Source organism: Berghia stephanieae, chromosome 12 (assembly GCF_034508935.2).
Source record: "Berghia stephanieae isolate SIO BIC M18660-M18661 chromosome 12, UCSD_Bste_1.3, whole genome shotgun sequence".
Classification (NCBI taxonomy): domain Eukaryota; kingdom Metazoa; phylum Mollusca; class Gastropoda; order Nudibranchia; family Aeolidiidae; genus Berghia; species Berghia stephanieae.
The window spans coordinates 15,651,217-15,661,892 of NC_088371.1; the positions used below are offsets into that span (position 1 = coordinate 15,651,217).

Below are 10,676 nucleotides of genomic sequence, written 5' to 3' on the forward strand. Positions count from 1 at the left end.
AATAGCAATTTGGTCATCTGTACAATCAATGATCATTCTGCAATTTGGAAATCTTAAAAATGATGATGGAGCTGATAGTTTATTTTTATGTCTAGAAGGGCATGTAACCTTCATAACATTTTCAAAGAGAAGCTTATGGCTTATGTAAAACATGAATAAAAGTTTGTATAATATTTGTTATAGTACTTTCACTAACGCTAAACAATTGTGAAATATGAAGGTTAGCGTAGTTCTGTCTAAGTTTCATCAGTGTAATAATGAAAATTTTGTCTTTTAATGCAACTGTCTCTTCCTGAACTTCCCATCCACTATAATAAATAATGTTACCTCTAAAGCACTCAACATATTGAACAATAATATTAAATATTTTAAAACAATGTACACCTGTCTCCATTCGAAGAACTTTTTCTGTAAGGCTTGAAACAGTGTAAGTGCGTTGAATCTAACTTAGTTGGGTTTTTTAAAGCTAGCTATTTCCTTATTTTTGTCTGTAATTTCTTGTTCTTGAATTAAATTTGTTGTTCTATTTAAAATATCCTCACTTGTTCTACAATCTGTTTTTTTTAAAAGATGGAATCATGTGATGATGGTGACGAGAGTTGAGATGATGATGAGGGAGAAGATAATGAGGATGATGATGAGGAGGAAAATAATGATGATGAGGAATCTGGTTTTTTTAAAGGTGTGACTTTGTGATGATGATGAAGAGAGTTGAGCTGATGATGATGATGATGATGATGATGATGATGATGATGATGATGATGATGATGATGATGATGATGGTGGTGGTGGTGGTGGTGGTGGTGGTGGTGGTGGTGGACTTCTTGATGTTGGTGCCAATTGAGATGGGGTGGGAATTCCTTGTGTCACTTTTCTTTTCTTTCTTTCTGGCTCTGATGGAAACAATTTATTTTTATTTCTGTCAAACCATTCAGGGAGGTTGGCTTTGTCACCATCTCTGAAATGACAAGAACGCACTCTTGATGATGATGTTGGATCTTTTGTCCTTTCTCCTGAAATGAAAAGATTTAAAAAAAAAACAATAATTCTGTTGGGCATATTGGGTATATTATTTAATTTGATAAGTACTTTGTTTTAGACTATCTTGTTTGACACCAGCTCAATGCATGATAAATCAAAGGTGTGCAAGAGACTAGGTTACTGGTGGGTCTCTCGCCTGTCTTTTATGAAATCGCACTTTCAGCAAAATGTCGCACTTCCTCATTACTTCTTTTGATGATTTTGACTAGGTATATATAAAAATATGAATTCTTAAATTTACACAGTTAAAGTTGATCTTGGGGTTGAGTGTGGCAAGACTGGCGTTTTCTCTTTATTTCAGTCAGTACTGTACTGGACAGTGCGGTGATGGAAACTTTGGAGTGTCAACAATCGGGCACAGGTAAAGGAGAGAGGTCCCTGCCGCCATCTTGCTTTGTTCACACAGAGTTGCCACCTCGGCTGTCGGGGAGGGGAGGCATGGCAGAGAATCAGAGAAACTTTCCAAAAAAAAGAGGAAAGTATGTGTGTTTGTGTGTGAGAGAGAGAGAGAGAGAGAGAGAGAGATATCTGCGTGAGGGGAGGGGTGGGGGGGGGGGGGAGAGGTTGCGTTATTTTATTTATTTATTTTCATTTTGCCATAAAGGTATCGAGTTTAAAGTAAGATTTTAACAAATATTTTCTTCTCTTTCTTCTTGTTCTCCTTTTTAAAAAAAATATCACTTATCAGTAGACCTTAACTCTCATTCAGTTTATCAGCCTTAACATCAAAACGATTGAGATATCATTTTTGCTTCAACTTCAATAAAAATCTAGTTTGGAATGTATTTTTATTTATAATTTCGTGCAATTGTACACTGTAATCATAAAATATAGGCCTACGTAAGCTAGAACTTGACCTAGATCTGGACTACGAACTCTATCAAATGTTCGACGAGGCGTGCGTGCTTACCTGACTAAAGTGATCCACTTTTTCTTCAATTTTTTGTCTGCCTGTCCATTTGGAAATCTGTAAAACTTGCAGGAGTGACTCTCTGACTGGTGTAGACAATCTGGTACAAAACACTGGACCATATTTAAGATAAAAATTGTTTTTTGAGCGATTTTCCAATTAATCCTTGCCCGGACCAAGCACGGATTTTTTTTTTGTTTAGAGCCAGCCGATTCGTTGCTAGGCGGACGTGACGTCAGACTGTGGAATCCTATTTCAAAGCTGTAGAATAAACCTTAATTGGTTGTGAAAGATTAAAATGTCAATATTTGACCATTGTTTTGCTAGTAAAGAGCAGTATCGAGTGCCAGGGGAACTAACTGGGTATTGTCTATATATGTAGAAATAAACAGCTTCAAAAAACAAACACAAAATACCAAGCACTGAACGTTTCGGGCTAAAAACTCTTCATCATGAAAAAAATACAATAAAAACATAAATACCAAAAAAGAAAAATAATAATAAAAAATTAAAAATAACAACAACAAAATAATCCATTTTTAACCCTTTGGTTGTCGCGCAGCGCCATTGAGAACGTGTTTGAAATTCCTATCGTTGGAGTTCAAGAATCTAAGAGTGTTGCACCATCAAGTACTAATTAACAGCCAGTCGTTTGTTATCAGGGAGTGGTTGAGACTTTCAACTTGAAATGTTCCCCGTAAAAAAAACACACATTTATTGGATGACGTGTTTCTAATAATATTTTATCTTACACCCACTAACACACTAAGAGAGAGAGAGAGAGAGAGAGAGAGAGAGAGAGAGAGAGAGATAGAGAGAGAGAGAAATAGAGAGAGAGAGAGAGAGAGTGGAGGGGGAGGGGGGGGGGGAGGGGGAGGGGGGCTAAAGGCAATCATACGAGCAGGCAGATAGACGGGCAAATAAAGACAACGACTGACAGACGGCAAAGATTGTATTTAATGCTCCGGGTTGCGTCTTTGAAATCGTAAATTATTTCATGATTTCAATATGACCACTAATGTTTTCTTAATCATTTGTTTAACGATTCTTTTATATATATATATATATATATATATATATATATATATATATATATATATATATATATATATATATATATATATATATATATATATATTATATATATTTATTGTGTGTGTGTGTGTGTGTGTATATATGTATATTATTGATAGATCGTTTTGTATTTTTCATATCAACAACATTTACAGGATTCAATCCTAAATTAAGCCTTTAGCCATGTTCTATTATGTTATGTTATATTCTGTTATGTTATGTTATGTTATGTTATGTTATGTTATGTTATGTTATGTTATGTTATGTTATGTTATGTTATGTTATAATATGTTAATAAAGAATAATAATAATATGCTTTTAGACAAGTAGCTGGTCTTAGCATAGATCAGATAAATAACATTCATAACCTGTGAATTAGATTGGCAAATTGAGATAAGCAGACTCCGGTGGTCTATTTATCTACAGTTGTATGTAGTCCTGGCACAGATTAGATCTAAATGAGGATTGACGCCAGATTGACATTTTCAAGCCAAGATTCTGAATACGATTTGGTTTTGTATGAATGGCATCGTTTGGCAACGAATGAATTAAGAATATCTCTATTTATTGTCAGAGGAATATTTGTGGGGTTGTTTCTTTATTTTTAACCATCATTTTTCCCTAAGGCATATCACTGCGTTTAAATAGAATAATTAGCTAATACTAAATGTTTGTTTCGTTTTTTTATTTTGTTTTCTTTTTTTTTGTTAATTTTTTTTTTGAGAAATGGAGATTTAAAAAAAATATATCTCATTAAAATATCGAAGAAAAATTAATCGGAGCATGATTTTGATGCGTAAATGTGTTGTTTTTTTTTTAATTTTAGTTTTTAATTTATTTTTTTAATTTATTAATTCATTTAGTTATTTATCTATTTATTTATCTATTCATTAACTTATTTATTATTTATTCATTTATTTATTTAGTAAGTTAAATACAGTGTTAGCTCCTTTGTTGTTTTCAGTTTAAAGCTTTAAGCTGAAAATTTTGGATTTTCAGTTATGAAAGAACTGCCAATATTATTTTTTTCTTCTACTATGACTCGTTTGAGATACGTCATAAATAATGTCGTGGCCCAAGCCTTGTTAGTCAAGCTCTACTTAAAGTCTAGACTGATTACTATGACTATAGACTAAAGATACAGACAAACAGTGGTTATTATTAATGTAAAATGTCGAATAGTCGTGGATAGACAAAGGTGCTGTTGAGTCGATTCTGTCACGGAATTGTCGGGGAATGTGACCCCCTCGTCTCAAAACGGTATTATGTCGGGATGGACCAGATGCTAAAAAGTCAAATTATAGTTAAACTGGTCAAAAATATGAAACGTTTGTATTTAGCACAGTAAATTATGATAACTGCGGTAGAGAATGCCATGCAAGGATTGGTCTGCTGAGTCACACCCGTCGTTGCTCTATACAAGACTGATGAGACTAAAAACCATACAGGGCGCAAACCATCGTCTCTTGAGACGGAAGGATGCCTACTACTACTAAACTATGATACCCCTTCTCCTCTATAAAGCATATAAACTCAACGTAAGCATGATATTTCTGGCTACACATTCCATTTTCAGCATATTAATCATCCCGACTTAATACCGTTTAGAGATGAGGGGACACAAATGTCATCGTTGTACGAGTAGGAAGGGAAAAAATGGTTATATTTCATGGTAGGTTTGGTAATGTGATTGGGGGGGGGGGGGGGGGGGGAGTTGGCAGCTTGGACATGGACATGGACAAGTTTCGGGGGTAAGTGCGACTATGTGGTCTTGTGATATGACACTCGCTTTCGGATCGGAAGGTCCTGGGTTCGAGCCTCGCTCGGCGCATAGTTGTGTCCTTGGAAAAGACTCTTTATTCACATTCTCTCACCGTAGGTACTCAGGTGTAAAATGATTACCTGGCCGTCAACAGCGTTGTCTCTGTCGGAAATAAATTGTAATATCGCCTAACAGGCGTCATGTCTCGTTCTACATGTTACGTGTTGCTAAGGGACCCTTTGTAAACCACTTAGAGCAAATTTAGTGGAAATTGCTCTATATAAAAGCTCTAGATTTAAAAGCTCTAGTTTTGTGGACAAGTTTCTGGGGTAAGTGGGGTTGGAGGGCCTAGTGGTAGTAATGGTGGTTCAGTTGGTGATGTGGTGCTGGTGTTATTTAGTTTGTTGGTGATTGTGGTAGTATTTTTGGATGTAGCAGTGGTGTAGGTGGTTGTTGGAGTAATGATACTAGTAACGATGATGATGATGATGTTGATGATGATGATGATGATGATGATGATGACAACGACCACGATTTAGTGGGAATATATTCATCAAGCACTTTTCTTAAATAAATTCACCTTCACATTTTACTGGAAACTTAATCAATCAAATTTTAAACCTAACACACCATCCACCATTTTCTAAACACATACACACACACACACACTACACACAATCACACACACACACACACATACACACACACACACCACATCACACACTACACACACACATCACACACATACAACACACACAACACACACACACACACAACCACAACATACACACACACACACACACACACACACACACATACACACACACAACAACATCACACACACACACATACACACACAACACACACACACATACACAACACACACACACCACACACACATACACACACACACACACACACATACACACACACACACACACACACACATACACACACACACACGCACACACACACACACACACCAACCTCTCTAAGACTCCAGGTCAATGTATAACACCTAAGTAATTTGACGTGTGAAGATTGATTGATTCCAGATATTGTTTTCCCCGTAACAAAGGCGGGAAGCTGGTTGATGTTCCAGATCAGAAGCAGAAACCAACAGCATTCCACGAATAACCACAAAGATTTTGTTTTGTTTTTTGTTTTTTTAAATGTAGGTTACGTCGAAGATGACGGCATGGCCTCAATGGATTCAGGAGTCAATGAGTACTTGGACAATAAATTGTGCCGCACAGCCTCAAAACGGGGTTGATATAGTCACGAGTAACAGATACCAATAAGGGTTTTAAAATAATTGTATTATCACCTAACAGGCGTCATGTCTCTTCCTACATATTTTGTGTTGCCGATAGCTAGGGAGCCCTTGTAAAGCGATTTGAGCATGTGTAATGGATATTGCGCTATACAACAAATGCTCTAAGATAATTTTAATTTAAATGTAAAAAGCCAAGAAATGTGAAATGCTTTTTAAAAATAATATTTAAGAAATTAAAATTCATTCTCGTCAATAAAACATAAAGACCTTATCTCAATTTTCATATTTTAAATTATAAATTTGATCACTGGATTCTATACCAAAGAAGAAAAAAAAATTAGATATATTGTATCTTGTCAATGTTTTACACTATAGAAATGTTTTTGTTTTTTTTTTTGTTTTTGGTTTTGTTGTGTTGTTATTTTTAGTTTTATTTGTATCTTTTTTTTCGGGGGGGGGGGGGGGGGGGGGGGGGGGGGAAGGGGGTGGATAAGGGCATCTTGATTAAGTGATTTTGATCCTTACCAAAATGAGAAAAACTTATCTTGTCAAAGTTTCATACAATGGGAAGTATGTTTAGTTGTTTTTCTTTGTTTTGTTTTATTTTATCTTATTTTATTGGGGAGGGGGGGGGGGAGGACAGAGAGAGAAGCGGGAGGGGGTGGGAACGGACATCTTGATCAGTCGATAACTAATCACAATGGTTTCCATACCAAAGAGAAGTAAAAGAAAAAAAAAACATAATATCATATCTTGTCAATATCTCGTACTGTGTGGTTTGTTTATGTGTTGGGGATGGGAGCTCTTGGTAGACCGTATCCTTCATAATAACACAATTTTAAATTGAGGGCTGTCTGTTGACGCCATAAAGTAGTCCTCTTATCAATAACGATCCAACGTTATTTTTCTTAGCACTTTGCTGCACTCTACACACACACACACATACACACACATACACACGCACACACACAAACAAACATACAAATAAATGAATAATTAGATAAATAAAATATTAGCCCTAATAAGAAGTCGCTCTAGACAAACCTTGTCACTAGTATTAGATCAACTTGTGGTATTACGACTATACGTTGCATCATTCCACGCGTAAAATCATAAATACACAGATACTAAAGCATTAAAGGAATAGAGTATAAAGTAAAATAATAACAATAAAAAGACGCTAAAGGTTTTATTTTTATTGGAATAATAACACCTTCTAGACCTTGGCAGGATATTACAAACTGCATACAAACTATGACAAACACAAGAATTAGGTTAACAGATATTACTGGTGATAAACTGGCACTCTATTTTTAAAATTCGAGTAATCTTAAAAATCGTTAAAGCAAATATCTATTCAAGAAAATAATAATAATAATAATTATAATAATAATAATAATAATAATAATAATAATAATAATAATAATAATAATAATAATAATAATAATAATAATAATAATAAATTAATAATAATAAAAATAATAATAATAATAATAATAATAATAATAATAATAATAATAATAATAATAATAATATACAATAATAATAATAATAATAATAATGATAACAATAATAATAATAATAATAATAATAATAATAATAATAATAATAATAATAATAATAATAATAATAATAATAATAATAATAACAATAATAATAATGATAATAATAATTTTTTAAAAAAATTTCCTACGCCTTTCCGCCACAAGATACCGTCGCCTAGACACTCCATAAAGGAATAATATAGATAATCCTTCAAACAGGGTGTCTGGTGTCAACTGGAATCTTCCATGTTGTCCAACTGAGCAAATTGGGGGTTTATAATCTTGCCCAAGGAAAAAAACGAAAGTGCCTGAAGCAGGATTCGAATTCGGAGCATTCCAGATCATAGTGCAATGCCTTAACCATTCGACCACTTCGCCCCCCTAATAATGATTATAGCGCTTTACTTCGGCAAATGTAGGAGTCTGGCTTTTAAGAAAAAAGTTTCTGTAACGTGAAAACAATGCGTTTTCACTGACGTAAACATATATGCAGGTCTGACATCCGGACGTAATTATAGGCCTAGTTTAACACTGTTGTTATGGACAATATTTTGCGCCATATTTTGGGATTCCCATTACAACAAAAAGCCCATAATAAATTGGGTTATCAGATCTGCAAATAAATACACGTCGGGTTTAACCTTTTATATTGATGTTTCTTGAATACCTGGTGCTGAAAGATCTTAGATTAAAACTAGCTAGGTATGCTTTTTTGGACATCTGTTAACAAATATTACCATGTTATAAAACCAGCCAATGAGACCGGGTATTGTTGATATAGAAAATATTTGGAATAAGTAATCCACACTAAATTAGGTATGCCGAATATCAGAATAGCTGTGATTTGACCCCTTGATTAGGGAAACCGTTTCTCAAAACGTAGATAGACTGGGGCGAGTAGTTCTCTAGTTAGTTGTTTAAAAAATAAATAAAACTGTGTCAAGGACAGGGCTGCCGGATGGCCAGAGTTCCTCGGAGCCAATTTCGATTTCGATTTCCAAAATGGCCAAATAGAACTTCACGTGGCTAAGCACTATTAACTCCCTTGAAACAAATATCAGTTTGGATAAACAAAACCAAAAAAAAAAAAAAAACCCCAAAAAACGACTAGAATAGGATTGGTTTTGAAAAAAAAATAATTAAAATTAATAAGAGAAAGACAAGTCTCTGCGTGGCTAAATTTGGCCAAACTGGCCATGCAAGTGGCCACCTGGCAGTCCTTAGTCAAGGTAAACTTAACCAGATGAAGAGATGTTACGATACCTTAGTTAGTTTTATCTTCCTAACTCATCAAGAAGCGAAATCACGGTAAAATATGTCATTGACCGAATAACATACATATTACTGTTATGTTCATGTATGTATATACCCTAATTAAAGTCATACGTCAAAACATATCTTTTCAGATATTTATCATGTGTACTTTTGTACGGCTATGTGGTCTAGTGGTATGACACTCGCTTTCGGATTGGCAGGTCCTGGATTCGAGCCTTGCTCGGCGCATAGTTGAGTCCTTGGAAAAGGCTCTTTAGTTACATTCTGTCACCATACTCAGGTATAAAATGAGTACCTGGTCGTTACAGATTTGTCTCTGTCCGAAAAATATGTAATATTGCCTAACAGGCGTCATGTCCCGTCCTACATGTTACGTGCTGCTGTTGGCTAGGGATCCCTTATAAAGCGTTTTGAGCACGTTTAGTGGATATTACGCTATATAAAAGCTCAAGTTTTTTAAAAATCATAATATACTCGTGCCCGCTTCTTACTGATTTGTTACTGATACTTTCATATAATAAGAATGGAGCTTTTCATGTCTTAGTTCTCGTCCTTTATTGTTTACTGCTTGTTTATGGGAATAAAACGTGTGACGTCCCACCTTCCTAGAAACGGCTATTTTGATTCTACACTCATCATAGCTTGTCGCTCCAACACCGGCCCACTCCACGGCATCTGTGGAGCAGACTCTTAGGTCATGGTCAGTGCAGCTGGGCCCATCCTGGTATTCTCTAAGGATGTGGGAGCTCAGTTCCGTAGGACAGAACTTCTCTCGGATCTTCAACAGCTTCATTTGCATGATTGTCCCATTCCCTCCATGTGGAAATCCTGTATAGGGAATGAGATTAGCGGAAGAGTAGCGTCCCTTGATTGGACGTCACCGGCGGAAACGTTATTAGAGAGAGAACGTCATGTTGGTTGTGCGCATGCGTCTCTAGTCCTCGCTTCCGGAGACACTTCACCAAAAGCGAGGACGAGAGAGACGCATGCGCAATACCATGTTGACGTTCTCTCTCTGAAAGGTGATGTCCAATCAAGGGACGCTACTCTTCCGCTAATCTCATTCCCTATACAGCTGCATGGCCACATTCAACATAAAGAATCAAGTTGTGGTCTTTACTTCGAGCACAGTTGCTTTAAAATATATCAAATTGATCGCATTTCCCCCTGCTAAAATTGTTTTGCGCCTTATTATCAACATCACTCGAATCGCAGAGGGAGGCCTGTCGGTTTTAACGATTTCCAAATGGAACCCACATTTTGTTCCTGTGATCGCCGTTAACTCTCTCCTTACCAGCCATTTTCAGGATTTGTCCCAAAACTTCACACCCAACTAACACAAAAATAGATTATTTATCACTCAAACACAATAGCAGTAAGTTCTTGCCATACGTAAAATCTTTACTTAAGCGCCTAGTCTACAACACACTGTTCATTTTCTTTAGATTTTATGATGTTCAAAAGTTTAAATAAGAAAAATGTTGTTTGTATCGTTACGAATGTGACGATTTTCCTAAAGTTGGTAAGGAGAGGATTAATAGAAAGTGACGTCACAACTTTGGAACCTAAGAATATTGCAATTTTGCTTTGTCTGACTCTGATTCAGACATATTTTTTCAGATTTTTATTTTATACCAGTATTGCGGTTGTTTTTAAAAACAGTATAATATGCAATGTTGATCAACTAGCATACTGTGTTCTTTAATAAAGCGGCAGAGTACCAGCATCCTAATGTGTTATTCTCCTTCAAGCTTCAGAAATGTAAATAATAGTTTTTAAATAATAAGGTTGAAT

General features: G+C 35.4%; 1 protein-coding gene and 1 long non-coding RNA gene across 10 annotated transcripts in view; both read right to left on the reverse strand.

Annotated features, from left to right (window-relative positions):
• The window catches only part of LOC144958378 (semaphorin-5A-like), a 272,714-nt gene that overhangs the window by 81,728 nt on the left and 180,310 nt on the right, over positions 1–10,676 (reverse strand). The window lies entirely within an intron of this gene.
• On the reverse strand, positions 806–2,200 carry LOC144958379 (uncharacterized). The gene is made up of 2 exons (XR_013642416.1): positions 1,952–2,200; positions 806–1,013 (listed from the first exon to the last, which is right to left on the reverse strand). It is a non-coding gene; the product is annotated as an uncharacterized LOC144958379 (long non-coding RNA).